The following is an 18647-nucleotide window of genomic DNA, read 5'->3' as shown; positions in this document are numbered from 1 at the left end:
TTCTGGGCAAAGTCTACCGCCTTTCAACTTGAAGTGGCCTCCCAGAGCCAGTCAAGAGTCCCTGGTTACAGAAATCTGCCTCGATGGTGACGGTGGCGGAGCGACACTACCAGCGCCGGCGCAAAGGAACCTGACATTATCCCCACGCTGCGCAACTTTGCGTTTTTTTCCTGCAGGTCCCAAGCTGTAGAGATTTGCGAGGTTCCCGAGTGAAAAACCCGCAGCAATCCTCAGCCTATCCAGCCCTTGAGAAGACAGAGTAATGCTCCACTGGTGTAGCGACCTCGCAGAGTACAAACGAGAACCGTGATAAAAATTTAAAAACCCAGAGGGCAGAAGTTTACTTTCCGTGAGCGATTCCAGCAGCTCTGTGCGGCTAAGACATACTCCCGCTGGACGGCGCCTTTCTGCGGAGTTGTGAATGAGCCTGGGGCGATTCTGAGAGCGAAGTCTCTCAGGCGTGGGGCTCCCCAGATGTGCGGCTCCCAGTGGTCCCTCCTGGCTGTCGAGGGAAGAGAAAAGTTGGGACGGGAGATAGCAAGAGACCTGGACTGCTACTCCTGGTGCAAAATCTTGGAAATGGCTGCTAAGGGGGCTAGGTCTCCAGACTCCTCATGCCTTCCCTTTCTCCAGCTGAGCAGTTCACCTGCTACCGTCCAGTTTACAATATAAGCGTAGAATTAAATTAACCCATTTTCAAAAGCTAGGCGTCACACGTCTCAGGCAGTTCCTCTCGAACAGAATACGCGAGCTTCAGGAGATCTTGCGGGAAATATTAAGAAAGGGATTAGGCGGGAAGGGGTGGGGATGAAAGGGGATTGTATCTAGGAAACGATGTACATATAGGCTCTTCTATTCGAAGGACCACGGGGAGCCCCTCAGCTGCCTCGCCGGGTGCAGCATCCACTTAAATGCTCCGGGAGATTAGGTAGTGGCTGCCCTGGAAGGCGGAGATGGGAACCGGGTTAATCTGTAGTCTGGCGTCCTCACGCAGGGTGCCCGGAGAATGACTGGCCTCTAGGAAAGAGCCAGGGAGCCGAGATGCTAGAGAGGGCCGGGGTCCAGGAGATGGCCCAACGGGCTCGAGGGCTCGCAGCGAGGAACTGCCTGCCAGCAGCAAAGCGTTAACTAGTGAGGAGTGACTGAGCCTCCCGTCTGCCTCGTTGGAATCCCGGCGCCTCAGTGCGTCTTCCGACCGCTCGCTCTCCAGTGGCCTGGGGCCGTAGGCACGGGGCTGGGCGTACGTGTGCGCGCGCGCGTGTGTGCGCAGCCAGCGCGCCGAGCGGGGCCGCCGGGACCCAGCCGCCCGCCGCCCGCCACCCAGCGCCCTCCTCCCTCCTGGTGTCCCTCCTCCTCTCCGCCTCCTCCTCTCAGCCTCCTCACCTGGCGCTCGCCGCCCGCCGCCTGTCGCCCGCCCAGCGCCGCTCGGCCGCAGCTCCCTCCCCTCAAAGTTTCCTCAGAGCAGAAACCTTCTCGAAGGGCTGCCCAGGGAGATGGATTTCTGAAGCTGTGTCTGGGGGTGGCTTTTCTTACAGCACCTCCCCGCCTTGTCCTCACCTAATCCGAGCAGAAAGTAGATTTTCCAAATTAAGGGGAGGAAAGGGGGAGGAGTATTATCTAGAGAGAGACACAAGAGAGGAGCAGCCGCAACAGAGAATTTCCGCTGCTTTCCTGCCTGATGCCGGGGAGCTGACTGAGGGGCCTGCAGGGTTAAAGAAGAACATTCAATAGAAAGCCAAGTTGAGCGAGGACGGCCGTGAGGCTTCCGGAGGCCGGGAAGGTTGTCCGGGTCTTGGTTTCCTCAGGCGTGGAGATCGGGAGCCGCCGCCAGGGCGAGGGCTTTCAGCCGCCATCCCCTCTTAATCCCTCGGGAAGGCAGAGCCGGCCGCGCTGGGGCGGGGGCGTCACGGAAAAGCTTCTGGACCTGTGTGTGCCGCATCCTTGGCTTTGGATTTTAAGGACATGAGATAGAATTAACAGCGTCTCAAGGTAAGAAGCAGCGAAACCGCTGCCCGAATTGCCAGGAAGAATAACTTAAAATAGATGTTGCGGAGGGGCGGGGGGTTAGCCAAGTTAGGAGCATCTCTCCGGGCGTCGCCGCACGTTGGCACACGGCGCTGACGGCTCGGGTGGGCAGGTCGGGAGTCGCCGGTGCCGGCGCTGCCCAGGTGGGCAGCAGCCAGCCGAAGGGAGTGTCCTCATGTCCTGACCGCACACTTTTTGGAACCTGCTGGAAATAGGTATCGAGCTGGGTCGTCTGTCCAGGCTGACATACAGTGTGGATGCGTGTGTGTGTGTGTGTGTGTGTGTGTGTGTGTGTGTGTGTGTGTGCGCGCGCGTGTGTGTGTGTCGAGGCTTTTTTTTCGTTAGCGCTGCAGACCCACCCCCTCGTTGCCATTCAGCACCGTGGGCACTGGCCAGCGCGGCTGGGACGCGGTGGCCGGTGAGCCTGGCACAGGCGGGCAGGTGAGGGCGGCAGCGGCACCCGGCTGGCAGACTGGGCGGCGCGCGAATCCCACGCCGCCGCCTGGCCGGCTCCCCGCAGCCGGCGTCGGAGCCCGGGCGCCGCGGATCTGCTGCGGTTCCCTTCGCTTCCGCTAGAGGCTCTCAGCGGGCGCCGCGGAGCGGGTGGGTGTGGGGGCGCCGGGAGGCGGAGGGCGAGCGCACGGAGCCAGCGTGCCCGCCGGATGGCGGAGCGGGCGCGGCAGGGGAGGCAAGCCCTGCTCGGGCAGGGGGCGTGAGCCGGAGTCCCGGCGCGCCTCCTGGCTGCGCGCGGAGCGGTGGGAACGCGGGTCTGAATACAGGCTGAGCCCGGAAAAGCTGTGCCCTGAGTCGGAGCCACTTCGGGGGTGCTATCCTGGCCCGCGCCCTGAGGGCAGTCCCGGGAGGTAATGTCTTCTTTTTCCACTCTGCCTTTACCCCCGGCTTTCTGTAAATTCTCTGCCAAATACCCAAGGTGGGAGGGAGTGGAGTGTAGGGGGTCTGTCGGGTCTGTATCTAAAGGTGCCTTTCAGGCTTGCTCCGTGGATCTCCGTGGAATGTATATTTGAACTAATCCCTAATTTCTCCCGCCTCCCTTGGATATTTGCCTGCTTTAAAGGAAGTTTCTGCAGAGAGTGTCGGGTGGCCGGTCTTTGGGCCAGGCTGTTCCGAGGTGAGCGAGGGGACCCTCTGTGCTCCGCTGAGCTGCAGTGGACAGAGGTGCGGGACTCTGGGGGTGTGGTATGGTGAAGAAAAGAGTACCACACCCTCTTCTTTTCCTTCCCTTTCCTTTTCACCTGATGATGAGGTCTCACCATATAGCATTTTGCCGATTTCTTTTCCCAAGGGACTGGCTCTGAGAACAGAGCAAAGCTGCTGAAAGACTTGGAGAGACAGAGATAAGGATGAGAAGTCATGGCCATAACATGAGGGGATGAAGGAGGGTGAAGTTAAGCTTGTGTGTAGGGAGTAGGGTGGAGGGAGTGCTGGGAAATGGCCTTGGAGTTCAGATTATTTGGTGAAGTCTGATTCATTTCACATTTCGCACTGTCTTTGCTATAATTTTGCTCAAGCCACTTAAAAAAATTTATGCAAGGTATTGCCTTGGGCACAGTGGGCACTGAATATGTTTTATGTTTGTGTCTAGGCCAAAGGAGAAAAAAGAGTGGGTATTGTGTGTGCTTGATACGATTACACTGTGTCTGTCAGGCAGCTGGAAGTGTATGTATTTTTTGGGGTGCTGTGTTGTGTTTGTGCATACCATATGTGGTCATTTTACACTCAGTAATGTAATTGCAGAGTCCTCTAAAGGTGGCTATTAACAAACATGACTTGTGATATGAAACCTCCTGCGGAATAATACTGAAGAAAGAAAATATGATGGGGGTATAGAATATTCTAGGAATACTGAATAAAAGCCAAGATCCAGCATTTGTGAAATATTGGGCCACATACTGAAAGAGTGAAAAACATTTTTCAGAAATGAAGCAGTGGTGAACATTTGAAAAGAATGGGATGCTCTTCAGAGTACTATCATTATCATCCAGTAGCTTGCATTACTTCCAATACAGTTAGAGCGTGAGGCAAAAAAAAATGAAGCACTTCCTGCTGAAAACCAGTGAAATGTTTGTGACATACTGTCAGGTATTTTGCCTTAAGAATTTAAATGCAACGGGTTGCCTATTGATGGTGACTGAAGTAGTTTGGTTATTGTTTATGTGTAGGGCATCTATTATTTTTGATTAAGGTAAACATGTAAGTTAACATTGTATAATAAGTGTAATTTAGTAGAAGTGGAAGAAGGCCAATTTACTGATGTTTTTCAGTCCAGAAAAAACACAGCATGATCTCAAGGAAGATTTATATAAAGTTTGTTATTCATGTATTACATTCACTAGAAGACAAGAATAAATGCCTTGGTATCTCAAAAAGGATGGTTTATATTCTAAAATTATACTGTTTCATAAATTTATTAAGTGACAAAGTAATAGCTACTCATCTACATATAGCTACCTGTAGACATAGATGCAAATTATTTATTTGCTGAATTGAATTAACCAAGACAAATACATAGTAAGGGTTCAATTTTCTTACTGAAAGACACCTCTGGAGCTAGAGGAAGATCTACTAGTATTAAAAATCTGTGTATATGATATGTAGGAGATATTGTGTTAATTGAATCAAACTGGTGATGCTGGTTTGTAACCTCAAATTGAGTTTTAGGGCTTCATCTCCAAAGGCGTTTTTTTTTTTCTTTTTTTCCTTTCTAATGAATATGATTTTCAAAGAGACCAAATATTGAAATGTTCCAGGGATGCCATGGACCTGGAAACCATTTGAGTCCTCTGAAACTTCATGTCAAGAATAAGAAGTGATAGGATGTTGTCAGAAATTAATTGTGCTTGATGCTTCAGTTAAAAACTGATTATTGGCTGACTCTGGTAGTCATTATGGTTGATTTCATTTGGTCTCTAGATATTCTGTGAAAGGACTGTAGGTGGAAATGTTTTCCTGTAGTACAAGGAGAGGAGGTCACTATATGTAAAAAAGCTTGTCAGTTCATGATTCCCCTGCTTGGTTTTATTTTATCCATAAGGCAGGATGCTAGATTAAAAAAAATCCTTTTTCTGAATTTGCATGAATATTTCCCTCTTTGTCATAGCTATCAATGTATGGGTACATTATTTATAATTTTAATAAGGAAATATGTCACCAAGCCCCTTCCCTTTATGATGTAGAGGCTACTTTGGTGTTAAGAACCTTAAAAACTATTTAATCATAAACGATTATATTTCCTGAAAGAATATCAGTGAGCTTAAAAAAAGATGTTTGATAAGGAATGAAAGGAGAATAGGAAAGACAGGTTAAATACCAGGCAAAAGGTCTACCTATCCTACTGCATATATTTCTGTGATTTTTTTCTTTCAGCAACCATTTTTGTCTGTTTAAAAAATCTCCCTTTCTCCCTTCCTTCCTCTATCCCTCCCTTCTTCTCTCTCACTCCCTCCTTTCTTTCATTATTTCATTATCTCTCTCTCTTTTGGTTAAAATATTTTTTTCCAAATGAAATCCATGCCAAATTATAGGTTTTTCTTTTTCTTTTTTCTTTTACAATTATCAGTCCATAATTATTGTTTGGGAGGTAGTTTTAAAATATTGACTGTTCCCTTTATTTTTAAGTGTTACACAGTAAAAACCCACTAGAATGTGGGGTTGAATTTTTAGAGAATACATGTCATCAGTTGATTGTTATCTCTTATGTTATGAATGCCTCTTGTGTCTGGTTGCAACTCCACTGAAATGTTTCTGGGAAACATACAAGAATGGATAATAGTCACTGGAGATGGAAGGCTGCCTTGAAACATGGTGCATTTGTGCTTTAAGTGACTTTTTCCGTGTAGTTTATACTCTCTCCATGTGCATATGGCCAATGTAATCAAGTCTGAAATGTTCATATTAAGCAAATAATTGAGTCACACTTGTCTGTATATACCTTTTTAAAAATTAGTAATCCATTTTCGGAAACCCTTAAGTCCATCTAACTCTTAATAAATGTAACATTTTTTTAAATTGTCACTCTGCAAGTGCGATTGATAAATGGTTCTTAAATGTCCTCAGGGAGAATACCTAGTGTCCAAAGAGAAATGAATTCAATGCCACCAGGAGGCAGTGTGAATAAGTAGAAAAATCATTGAATTTGGTATCAGAAGACCTGAGTTCTACTTCTCTCTTACCACCAATTGTGTCACTTTAGAAAGCTCTCTTATTTTTCTAAAGTTTTGGTGTTAAATTCTGTAAAATGGGGAAATTGAATATCTCCCCATTCTCTTCTTGTATTTAAAATAGGACCACACCAAGGTTAAGCTTTGGAAAAAAGAAAATCAAAACTTTTAGGTGCCAAGTAAATGCAAGGCATTGTAACACATGATGGAAAACTAAATGAAATGTATCTAAAGAATACCTGTAAAACCTAAGACAGGCACAGTCGCAGGGGGGCCATCAGGTGAGAAATTGGGGATCAACAGAGGTGAGGCTTAGAACCTCACCCCCCCTGTTCTGAGAGAAATCTTCTGCATACGTGGATGTTTTATTGCCCTTGTCTAGCTTGGATTTACACATATTCTACAGGCACACACCTGATCATCTACATTTGCTGTCTTACAACACTAAACTATGTTTTCTACCTTTATCTTGTATCTACCTACCACTTCAGCATTTTATTAAAAATAATAATAATAAAGAGAGAAATGTGGTATCCACATATAAATCAAGTATAAAAATCAAATGAGTATTCATATTTGAACTGACTGTTTATAGTTCATAATGCATGAGCAAAACTGAAAGTTTCTGTGATGACTGCCCTTGTACTGTTCACCATGTAACTTATTCACTATGTAAGAATTTGTTCTCCATGTAAAAACTTGTTCATTATGCTTCAGAAGATTGGAGACTGACGAAAATTAGGCTTGGGGTGGATTAATGATTGTGCATTGAGCATTGACTCCCCTATACAGAATTTTATTGTTGTTAACAACCATTTGATCAATAAATATGAGAGATGCCCTCACCAAAAAAAAAAAAAAAAAAAAAGTACACACTTCCAATTGTAAAATAAATAAGTAACTGGGATGTAATGTATAGCATAAGGAATATAGTCAAAATATTTTAACAACTTGGTATGGTGATAGCTGGTACCTAGAATTATCATGTATATAAATGTTGAATCACTGTGTTGTACACCTGAAACTAATGTAATACTGTGTGTCAACTACCCTTCAATAAAAAATAATTATCTACAAAAAAAAAAAAAAAAAAGAATACCTGTAAAACTTCCATAATGAAGCATGGATGTTGTTGATATTCCTTTGATGAGAGGGTTTTTCTGGAGGAGCTATTAACAAGTGTCATGAAAGTAAAATTTAAATTAGTGTGTATGTATGTGAAATTATTTTCTCAAAGTTATTAATAAAACACAAACTGTATGAAGCTTACTGTGTGAGACATAAAAAAGACTATTTGGGCACTTGAGCAGTTTTTAAAGAATTGTGATGATGAAGAGGAAAAAAAAGAATAGAATATTTTTGAATAATAAAACAAATGCAGTCCCTTTTTTTAGCATTCTACATTTTTCTTTTTGAGTATACTTAGTATGACACAAATAGCAATTGCCAATTATTATTGTCAAATCAGTTACCCATTTTCTGTGAAAACTTAAAAAATATTTAGCTTTTGAAATGTTGATGCAATGGTTTAACTTGTGAAGTTGGACACAAAACTAATACAATATAGTAGTTTTTGCAATGGAATTTGATGAGGAATGCCTATAGTTTATTTGTCTAATTTTAAATACTAATTATATAATTTCAGGTTATTTTTATCAAGTGAATTAGTAAGAAAGTAAATGATAGATATTAAATGACTCATTGATTTGAATAAAGTTTTAAGTGCTCCATTGATATAATTAAATGCTTTTTAGATAAAACATGAGGCCTGCTAGGATTTGATAGTAGAACAAATCTAGTTGCTTTTCTAAATGTATTCAGTAGTTAATATTAAGAACAGCCTATCTTTACTGGTTACAAGGATAAGTCAGATACCATTTTCTTCCCTAGAATTTTGGTGTCATTGTCAATATAATCCGCAAGTATATTTTCTCTAATAATATTAGTAAAATTAAATACAAACCTAGGAACCTAGCCTAAAAAAAGAATTCCTGTTTTTTTTATTGCAGATATTATAGAACATAATATCAAACTGTTTATAAAGAGAGAATTATTGTCTTTACAAAAATCATAACCAAATTTCAGTGTAACAAATATATGCAAAAATCTAGAATTCCTAACACATTTCAGTTTCTAGGTGTAGCATTAGAGAGTTTTTGAAATGGATTCTAAATTGGACTGCATAAGAGGATTTTGTGTCTTCATACAATCTCATTCTATTATAATGTAACTATGGTTAGCTGCAAGATATCTATCTAGTAGCCAGCATGAAGGGAAATAATTAGCATAAAAACTATATTTGCTCCTAGTGTAGCAGGGAAGCCAACAACAGTGCCTTGATGTAAATGTTGATTTTGGTGGGCTTCATTTGTCAAACAGAAAGGGACTTCTTAATTATTTTTTCTGTGACTTTTCCAGATATTTTGTATACACACTATAGTACATAGTATATATGTAAATGTATTCCAGAATTAAGCTTTTTATATATACAGTTGACCATGAGGGCTAGGGGCACTGACCCACCATTGCAGTAAAAAATCTGCATATAACTTTTAACTTCCTAAACATGTTTACTGTTGACCAGAAGCCTACTGTTAACTGGAAGCTTTACTGATAACATAAACAGCTGATTAATGCATACTTTGCATGTTATATGTATTATATACTGTGTTCTTACAATAAACTACAGAATAGAAAAAGGTTTTCTCAAATTGTTGCAAATCTCCAAAAATAATCCAATATAAAAGGTCAACTGTAGTATATACGCACACTATGAATATATGTGTGTACATCCTGCTAAAAGCAGTCCTTGGTTCTTGTGAAAGTATGTCCTTGACTGTCACCCACTTGTTAAGCATATGATTATGGGTTGCAAATGGTTTCTCTTTATGAGTTGCCTTCAGTTTCATTGCAGGTAAACTCTTAAGCCCTAGTTTTGGTCTCAATTAAATTCACATCAATTAGTACTCAAATATTTATTAATGTTGAAGACATTTTCTATTTGATATTCAGGGTTTAATGTGTATTGTATGTGTATTGTTCCTAGTTCTCAAGAATCTTGAGATCTTGTGAAGAAGAAAAGGCAAAAGTGGGTGGTAAGCTAACAACAACAAAAAATAGTCTATCGACTCATTTGGAAAATTTTATGAAGTACCTATGGTTCACAAGACTGTACAAAATAATACAGGAGTTGTCTAACCAGCCAGTGCAGAATAAGGTTAAGTGAGAGTGTCCTGGAAAGAATTCATAAAGGGAGATGAAAATAATCTGAGGGTGAGTGGAATACAAATGAGCAATAATATAAACTTCACTAGTAATTGCAATGGAAATAACATAATAGTGAGGTAGTCTTGCTGATGAATTGGAACAAAGATGAAAACATTGATAGATTTCCCATGTTTGTAATGGAGTAGGGAAATAGACACTCACATATGTAACTGGAGACATTGTAAACTGGTTCAACCCATCAGGAATGAAATTTAAATAATAATTATTTAAATATATAGGCATAATAAACATATTAATTTAAAATTATCTATTAATTAATAAACATATTATAAAATTTCATAATAATTGACTTCATAGTTCCTCTTCCAAGAATTCCAAGTTCCTCTAAAATGCTCTCATGAATCTGCAAAGATCTATTATGTATGCACAAGAGAAATACGTAAACTGAACAGCTTCATATTTTTTAAAGAAATTGTATTTGTAGTTAAAACCTTTCTATACCAAATCAGGTGGTGAATGGATAAATAAAATTAGGTATATCCATGCCATGGAATAATATTCAGCAATAAAAAGGAATGAAATAATGATACATGCTACAACATTAGTAAAACCTTGGAAACATTAGGCTGAATAAAAGAAGCCAGATATAAAGGACCACATATTGTATGTTACCATTTATATAAAATATCCAAAAAAGTGAATTTACAGAATTCAAAGGTAGATTATTGTTTGTGCGGCACAGGGAGTGGAGATGGTGAGTAACCACAAGTGAGCACAAAGAATATTTTGAGGTAATACATCCATTCTATAATTGGAATATGGTGATGTTGTACAAATCTATATATTTACTAGCAATCATTGAATTGTTCACATAAAATGAGTGCATTTTGTGGTATATAAATTATATCTCAAGATAGCTGTTGAAAATATCCCAAATTAAAAAAAAAACAATCCTCCAAAGTCTTCCCACAAAGTAAAACCTTGGCACAGGTGATTTTACTATAAAATCTTTTGAACATTTAAGGAAGAAATAGCACCAATTCTATACACTCTTTTCCACAGAACTGTAGAGGACAAACAGTTCCCAGTTTATCCTGTGAGACAAACATTATCCTGGTATGGGTACCATGAGAAGGCATTAGAAAAAAATAATCTACAGACTGATATCTTTCATGAACATAAATGTAAATAGTATAAACAAAACTTCATCAAATGTAAATCAACATTATATAGAAAGATACTACATCAGGACCAAATGGGTTCATCCCAGCAATGTAATATTGGTTTAGCATTAGAAAATCAATCAATAAAGTTCATTATATTAACATAGCAAAAAAGAAAAACTATATGATCATCTCAGTAGGTACAACACAATGCATTTGAGAAAATTCAACATTTATTCTTGACAAAATCTCAATAAAAATCTAGGAATATAAGAAAACTTCAACTTGATATAGAACATCTGCAGTAAGCCGATGGCTGATATGATACTTAATAGTGAAAGACCAAATGCTTTTCGCTTAGTCTTTGGAGCAAGGCAAGAATATCTGCTTTCCTCACTTCTACTCAACATTATAATGGAAATTCTTGCCAATGAAGTAAGGTTGAAAAAGAGACCCCAAATCACAGACAGATTTTAAAAGAAGAAGCAAAACTGTTGGTTTAGCAAGAAGATAAAGGGAATGTTGCAGTTGTGGTAAAATCTACAAGATACAGTGTTAAGGAGAAAAATTTGTAGAACAATTCAATGGTCTGGTAGAACAAGTCTATGGTAGATTGATTCATTCAGCAAGTATTGATTATATACCTCTTTTGTGTTAAGCACTGGGGTAGGCCCTGGGTAATAGATTGTGGGAAGGTGCAGATTTAATCCTTCTTTTGAAAGGCTTACAGGCTGATGTGGGAAAGAACTAATGAGCAACTGAAAGAAACAGTCTGTAATGAGACATTGTGCTATATGCATGTAAGAAACTTCAGAATGGTATGAATTTACCCAGGAGGGTTGGAGAGGTATAGTAAAAGTTCTTAAAATATATCCTTATTCTTTTATTTAATGGAAACTATGTTGCATAAGCAGTGAGAGATGAGTGAGACTGAGTGTTGTGTGGTTAGGTGACAGGAGGATTAAGTAGTCAGGATCAAGTGGTCGGGGACCAGAAAAAAACTTGAGAAGATGGATGTCAAGTGGGAAATTTTCCAATGCAGTGTTGTACTTTGTGCAATGTCACTGCTTCCTGTGATCTCAAAATCTTCAGCAAAGTCATACAAGTCTTAGTAACATTAATTAGATTGGATTCCTAGTAGAGGCTGATGTATTTGTGTCATTGGGGCAGCAATGCAAAAGAGTTGTGCTTTAAAAAAAAAGTGTGAATAAGAGGGTACTAGTAGATGTATGTATCGCTGATGCTCCTTGGATCCTTTCTGTGATGGCCTTAACCATCTAGTCTATTTACGTATCTTTTAGATACATAACTTCCAATATATCTCCTCCAAGCAAGTCATTGTCCTTAAGCACTGGAGCCTGTAGCAAATTGTTTTTGTCTCTGTACATGGCTTTAGTTGATATTTTTCATTGTTTTCCATGAAAACTGATTCTACGTAACTAAACAAGATCATTGGCACTCCATTGCTGTTTCATTCCTAGAGAATGTTTTGAGATTACTGAAGAGCATTCTAGAACCTATTCATTCATATGTTAGTAATCTTATTTTTGGAGATGCTAAAATTTGGAAGGAAGCATTTATGGTTGGTTCTTTTCAAGATTCTCACAGGGTACTACATAAACTTTCAATAAAAATGTAGAATGTCTTTGGCAGAGAAACTGTAATCACAAAAAATGAAGAATTTTGTCATTCACTACACTTGAAAATATTTATGAACAAGATTGATGAAATTAATGTGAAATATGAAATGAAATACATTCTACATGTTATTTGTAGATAACATGTTATTTATAGGTTATGTAGCCTAGCAAAGTATTTAGGTCTGGATGATTGTACTTGGAACTTCTGTTCCTGTTCATCCATCTATAGGAGCACCTAATGTGGATGTTATTGAAGGATGTTAGGGGAACAAGGTTAAAAACATTATTATCTGGCTTAGAAAGGAAGGTTCAATTATTATGTTAATGTAAATTTCAGGGGAGGGTATGCAGTTTGATTCAATAGAAATTAATGAGTTAATATTATAGCTGTAGAATATGGATGATAATCAAATGTTTTATCACTAGTAATGGTAGAAAATCATGGAGAAGTTATTTGCATTTTGGGGGGATAATCATCCATCTTTCTATTTAGATCTCCTCATAGGAGAAGAAAGAATATAGAGTTATCAAGTATACTAATCATTTTGTAAGAATAAAGTACTAATTAATTTAATTAATAATTCACACTAAGTTTTGAGATTTTGGAAACAATATTTAAAAGTAAAATAATCTAGTATAGGTAAAACCATTACACTTTTTAAAAATTATTATTATTATTATTTTTATTTTGGTATCATTAATCTACAATTACATGAAGAACATTATGATTACTAGGCTCCCCCCTTCACCAAGTCCTCCCCACATGCCCCTTTACAGTCACTGTCCATCAGCGTAGTAAGATGCTGTAAAATCACTACTTGTCTTCTCTGTGTTGCACAGCCCTCCCCGTGCCCCCCACACTATACATGCTAATCGTAATGCCCCCTTTCTTTTTCCCCGGCCTTGTCCTTCCCTTCCCACCCATCCTCCTCAGTCCCTTTCCCATTGGTAACTGTTAGTCCATTCTTGGGTTCTGTGATTCTGCTGCTCTTTTGTTCCAATAGCCAAGATATGGAAGCAACCTAAATGTCCATCAGTAGGTGAATGGATAAAGAAGATGTGGTACATATACACAATGGAATATTACTCAGCCATAAGAAGAAAACAAATCCTACCATTTGCAACAACATGGATGGAGCCAGAGGTATTAGGCTCAGTGAAATAAGCCAGGTGGAGAAAGACAAGTACCAAATGAAAACCATTACACTTTTTATATATCTGCATGACTTTGCCCTTGACATACTTCTAACTGAAGTAGCTTTTTACAGATTATCTAGGCAAAATAACTCCTTTTCATCTTTTAAAAATTAACTTGGTATCATATTCTCAATAGACTATTACAGAAGCCCTGGACAAAATGCTATCAATCACCCTACCTTTAAAAGCTTGTGTTGTTGCATGTATTTATAAACAGTATTACTTTTGCTCACTGCCCTGTATGTCTTTCCAAACCACTGTGGCTCTTGAGGGTAAAAATTATGTCGTATTTGTCATTTAAAAAAATAATCTAGAATATAGTCAGTTTGTATAAATTTTTTGGAACCAATTGAAATATGATTTTTAAAACATCTAGACAGTTTAAAATTATGTCCAAAACCATTATAATACTGTTTCTATTGGTAAAAGAGATAGTGTTTAATGATTAAAAGTTTAATGATTTGGTTTCATATCCAGACTCGACCACTGACTGCTACTTATTGGGCCTCAAGCAATCTCTTAATCCCATAAAGTGTTAGTTTTCTGACATAAAATATATGTAAAAGTGCTTTTCTGCCCTGCATACCTTACATGGAGTTTAAGGTAATAGAACAGATAATGGGTGAAAATAAACTTGTTTACTTAGTACCTGTGTAAGAGGAATCATTCCTGAATTAAATATATATTTAAAAGCATTGATAAAAATAATCTCAAATGCAATAATGTAAATCATTTTTAGAAACAAAATGGGGAATTGGTACAGAAAAGTAAAAACAAAACCAATCAATTTGAAATTCATTTCTTTCTATTGGATTTTTACTGCTTCTCTAACATTATTTAATCAAATTTTCTAACATTATTTAATCAAAAATGATAATGTATATCATTTTAGAGACAAAATGGGGAATTGATACAGAAAAGTAAAAACAAAACCAATCAATTTGAAATTGATTTTTGGATTTTTACTGCTTTTCTATCATTATTTAATCAAATTTTCATATTACATGAATTTTAAGATTATGAAATAAAGCTAACAATGCAGATCAGGCAATTGTATTTTAAAGACCTAGTTATAGATGGATCGGTAGATAATTTTCATATAATCAGTTAGACTTGGATTAAAGACTGTTGAGCAACTCCTTGGTTCTGAATAAGCACTGATTTTTACCCTGTCTTCAAATTATAGTCAATTTGCATGAAATAATCAGTATTTTACTCTTTTTTATTTTGAATATTCGGCCTTTCAAAATGCTTGTATCCTTTTTTCTCCTATTTTCTTATTTGATACTTTCTAGATCACTGACAGAGAGAAATTCAAAGAGCAAATAGTTACTGATTTAATGGTAGTTTGCTTCTGGGAGATCCACTATTAATGTGTTCTGATAGTATAAGGGGCTATCGTTCTATGCCTAAATCTGTTTTGTTAGAAATAAATTATGTTTTCATCTGTGCCCAGCATTCCTCTTTTGCTATGTTACAGAGTCTAATCAGATTTTCTGCCATTCATTTTGCTGTGATGGAGCATTTTCCTAGATGTTTTTGACTTAAGTCAGATTCTCACAGCATTTTTATCTTTAATTTGGGTTTCATATATCTGGGAAAAACTCCAGGGTAGTTTAGCCTGATTTCTAAACTTTTTCCACCCCCATTTCTGTAATAGCTTTTTATCTTAATCCTTCTGAGATTCCCTTGGTTGTATGTGATATATCTCCTCTGATTTTTAAAGTTATTTTGATATTGATAGTTTTCATTTTATTTGGACTCTTTATTTTCACTTTCTGACTTTCTGACCATTCAATGAAACTACATTCACTTAGCATAAACACTTTTTTCATATGTGTATATCTTATTTAAGCAAACAGGTGTTTTCCATTCAAATTGCTCAGTGGGGCTAATCCTTTTGTTTCTCATGAATAAAATCTCAGATAGGCCTTGAATCTTATTTACTTGCTATTAAGAAAATATAATGTTCTGTGATCACTGCTAATCTGGTAGTAGTCTCATTTTGATTATATCCCATTCATTTAATAAGGAAATCCTAAATTCATCTAGTGATAAAGTTTACTCCTACCTTAGTTCTGGCTAGCTGTATGCTGACCACTTGTCATGGGAAAAAAAGGGGAGTCATTCAGCCTCTCCTGTTTGACTCTCATGCTTTTGGTCCTGTTCAAGCAGGCTGCCTCTAGCTCCTCTAGGGTTGAATCTCAGAAAAGTGGAAGAGGTGAAGGTGAGGTCTGATTTGATTGACCTGAATGTAACCCTGAATAAGCTTCCTTTGGGTTTGGTGGGGTCTATTTTACCTTAGGATGATGTGATAGACATTAGTGTTACTTATTACAAATATCTGTTCCTTCTGAGTACATGGTAGAATTTGAACTTCCTGGCTCTCTGTCGTTCTGTGAGGCCATATGACTGGTTCTGACGAAGGAGTTGTGAGCAGAAGAGACAAGTGTCACTGATAGGATGAGATGGTTTGAGAGTCTCTGGAGATCTTTCTTTTCCTTTTGACATTGCTCAGAAACCTAAAAGATGATAGCTATTGATTAGCTTGGATTATTGAAATTTTAATGAGAAGAGGCAGCCTCTGTTTACCCCTGACATATGACAACTATGTTACATGAGTAAGAAACTAATCTTTGTGGTTTTCAGCTACTAAAATTATGGGGTTATTACCACAGGATAAGGTAACCTATCAAAACAAAGATATGTGGCTTTCTCAAGGGAGCCTACTGGGACTACTTGGCTACATTTTCTATGATATAGGTAATGCATTTTTTCTAGCTACATGCATAATATTTCTCCCCTAGTCCCTGGAAATCCAGAAATTCATTCTCTCTATTGGAGTTACTCCATTCCTTTATCCATTCTTCTAGAACAGGATTTGAAATGTCTCTAAGGAAGTGCTTTTTCCTAAGTTGTCCACCTATGGTCTTCAAGAAACATTTACACTATCTTGTCTTTCCCAGGGAAAGTGTAGCCAGAACCTTCCTCTGCTATGCCAGTTTAGGACAATAGCCTTTTACATTTAAGTGAATTTATGAATGGGTTGAAAATATTTAATGTCACAAACTATGCTCTAATCATCCTGTGGAACATACCCTATACCATTTTATAAGGTACATGTCAAACATTAACCACTGAGTCTCTCTCAAGCATCAGTGTTTACATTTCAAGCTTCTCAAGTGGTTTCCTTAAAGCTTATTTAAAGTTTGAGTTGAGGAGATAATGGTGGGATTTATAGTGAATGAACAACTCAATTTTTTTTTTCTTCTGCCTAGTTTCCAAACTTTTTGACCACTTAAACTGCAGGGGACACTGGCTCACAAAATTGTGTTTTTGCAACTTTCCTCTGTAAGTTCTGCATAGATGACAGCACTTCCATTAAATATGTGGGAGTACTTGTCAATTGTTGTTTGGGCCTTATATTTGGGTCTTAACTGAAACCTACACAGAAAGTGTTTTATTTAATATCCTGTTCTAAGACTCTTATTTGTAGGGTATGTTCCCGAAGATTATGGGACAATTGTATGTGTCATTCAGTATTTGTTAAGCCATTCATAAATCAAATTAAATATACATTTGCCTACAACTGCAGAGTCATGGCCAGTCTGAATGCATCACAAAATGATTTATGGGAAGCTCTGGCAAGTTGGTTTTATTATTACTTTTGTTAAAATCAATATGGTGCTTTGCATAATAGTATAAATTCACTTACTGCCCATTAGAGCTCTTTGGTATTTTTGCAAGTGTTGCTAAGTGGAATTTACTGAAGAGACTTATGCAAAATGTATTTATTCTTGCCATTTTAGGAGGACTTATCCTAAAACTGATGCTGTCAGTCATTGCACATTTATTCTAAAACAATGTTCTTGCTAAAACAGTTAGTGAATCAATCTTTTAGACTGATTAACTTATAAGTAATATGAACACTCTGGGATTTGAGGAGACAAAGGCAGAGGAACTCTACCAAATAATAATGCATATTATACAGTAATAACATTATCGAGGGTTTGCTAAAAATTTTAAACTTAATGAAATCATGAAAGGAGATGATGCATTTTGTTACTCTGAAATAGAACCCTAGATTATTTTAGTTAGCAAACAGAACTCAAATAAGCAACCTAGTGTTTGACAACCTAGTGTCAAATAAGCAATTCCAGTGTTTGAATACCATTATAACTTTACATGTATTATTATGTTATTGTCTTATCTGTTATTATTTTTATCTTCTGACTCACAGTGCTTCATGTGACAAGTATATTATTATATTTTAAAGATCTAAGCCAATTGATGAACAGAAATAGTCCTTTTCATAAAAAATATTTTTGAACTGTTACCTCTTGTCTTTGAGGCTGAGCCAGTAACAACTGATGAGTTTGTTCAGTATAAGATTTTTGGTAGATTCATGTCTCCTTGGGCAAGGGAGACAAAATAAAAAATGAACACATGGGACTATATCAAGTTAAAAAGCTTCTATAGAGAAAAGGACACTATCTGTAGAACAAAAAGACATCCTACAGTATGGGAGAATATATTCATAAATGACATCTGATAAGGGGTTGACATTTAAAATATATGAAGAGCTCATGCATGTCAACAAACAAACAGCAAATAATCCAATTAAAAAATGGGCAGAGGAGCTGAACAGACACTTGTCCAAAGAAGAAATTCAGATGGCCAACAGGCACATGAATAGATGCTCCACCTCACTAATCATCAGGGAAGTGAAAATCAAAACCACAATAAGATATCACCTCACATCAGTTAGGATGGCTGACATCCAACAGACAAGAAACAACAAATGCTGGTGGGAATGCAGAGAAAGGGGAACCCTCTTACATTGTGGGGAATATAAATTGGTTTAATCATTGTGGATAGCAATATGGAGGTTCCTCAAAAAACTAAAAATGGAAGTACCCCCCAGTAATTCTCCTAGGAATTTACCTAAAGAAAACAAGATCCCTGATTTGAAAAGACATATGCACCCCTATGTTTATTGCAGCACTATTTACAATAACCAGGATATGGAAGAAACCTAAGTGTCCATCCATAGATGAATGGATAAAGAAGATGTGGTACATATACACAATGGAATATTATTCAGCCATAAGAAGAAAACAAATCCTACCATTTGCAACAACATGGATGGATCTAGAGAGTATTATCTCAGTGAAATAAGCCAGGTGGAGAATGACAAATACCAAATGATTTCAATC

The 18647-nt window shown here is 38.1% G+C and overlaps 1 protein-coding gene across 2 annotated transcripts in view; it reads left to right on the top strand.

The window, feature by feature from the left end:
* The first annotated feature begins 1399 nt into the window (after positions 1–1399).
* Positions 1400–18647, top strand: part of LINGO2 (leucine rich repeat and Ig domain containing 2) — a 1246785-nt gene continuing 1229537 nt past the window's right edge. Inside the window, exon 1 of one of the 2 annotated variants that reach the window (XM_036898106.2) lies at positions 1400–1989. The gene's annotated coding sequence lies outside the window, so the exon portion shown is untranslated. Of the gene's footprint in view, positions 1990–2665; positions 2889–18647 lie in introns of those variants that run through there. The other variant, XM_057498746.1, reaches the window with a different exon arrangement.

This window comes from Manis pentadactyla, chromosome 3 (genome assembly GCF_030020395.1).
Source record: "Manis pentadactyla isolate mManPen7 chromosome 3, mManPen7.hap1, whole genome shotgun sequence".
Lineage (NCBI taxonomy): Eukaryota > Metazoa > Chordata > Mammalia > Pholidota > Manidae > Manis > Manis pentadactyla.
This window is presented reverse-complemented; position numbering and strand designations above follow the sequence as displayed.